The sequence below is a fragment of the Acyrthosiphon pisum genome, chromosome X (genome assembly GCF_005508785.2).
Source record: "Acyrthosiphon pisum isolate AL4f chromosome X, pea_aphid_22Mar2018_4r6ur, whole genome shotgun sequence".
Lineage (NCBI taxonomy): Eukaryota > Metazoa > Arthropoda > Insecta > Hemiptera > Aphididae > Acyrthosiphon > Acyrthosiphon pisum.
The window spans coordinates 7,166,232-7,167,462 of NC_042493.1; the positions used below are offsets into that span (position 1 = coordinate 7,166,232).

Consider the following 1,231-nt stretch of genomic DNA (forward strand, 5'->3'; position numbering starts at 1 on the left):
TCTTCTGCATAATTTTAGCACCCCCAGTGTTTGGCCTCTAGTTGCGCCTATGGCTTATACTAATATTTTTGAATATAATTATTGTTATAGTTATTTATTGTAAGAATATTTGACTACAAACAAAATATACATTTCTGAAATGAATTTTCGTTGCTTAACATTTTTTCTTAATTCATATTAAAAACATAATGCATGGTGTTAAATTTGAATTCAATGATATAAGTAATATCGTAGTATAAGAAAAATGATTCGGTATGAGCGAAGACGATCAGTCAGCCTATGATATTACTAAGTATAGTTGATGATACTACTGTGAATTAAGTTATTTATATATAATATTTATGTAGAACCTTGTTTTAAATTTTTAATCCTTAGATATAAAAGTTTAACATTATATACATCTTTAACCACGAAATAATTATTAAATTTTAAATTTGATAAATTCGAAGCAAAAATCGAAGTTTAAATGCTCAGAAAAAAAATTGTGCCTATGTATTTTAAATATTTTTCCACTGCTATTGTAACAATATATCAGGAGCCTTATATTTTCACTCATTTTTACACAATAAATAAAATTGTATTGACAATAATTATTATTATAGAAAAAAAAACTAAAAAAATTCAAATTTGAAACTGTCCGTAAACAGCTCAAACCAAGTCAAAATATTTTGAAAATTTTATGGTGTATAGAAAATGAGAATTTCAACATTCAGTTAAATTTTCATGTATCTACAGTTATTTGTTTTTGAATTATAACAAAATAACAAAATCGCTACTAAATCGAGTGAATATCCAATGTTATAAAAATATGAACTTAAAACGATTATAAAAATATAATTTGATTTGCTTGTAGACTTTTTTTTTTTGCTAAAGGTAGACAAACTTATGAATAATCTTGTATTACATTTTCAAATCTTAGATTTAAAAAGAAAAAAAAGGAGGGTAAATGGATGTCGCTCTACTGTACAGTAGATTACAAGTGGGTCACTGTATAATGGATGATATTAAATTTGAATTCAATGATATAATATCATTGTATAAGAAAAACGATTCTGAGAGGAGACGGTATGTCGGTCTATAGGTATAAGACATATTATATACTTATCCATGGTATTAAAAAAAAATTGACCTATAATAGATACCTATAATAAATTCCCAAATTAATCATATCACAATATTCATTAGGTATTTAATATAACACGGTATACATCACAACAGCCGTGATACTATC

At 24.9% G+C, this 1,231-nt stretch overlaps 1 protein-coding gene across 1 annotated transcript in view; it reads left to right on the plus strand.

The window, feature by feature from the left end:
* Nucleotides 1-1,231, plus strand: part of LOC103308338 (myelin regulatory factor) — a 197,241-nt gene that overhangs the window by 127,982 nt on the left and 68,028 nt on the right. The window lies entirely within an intron of this gene.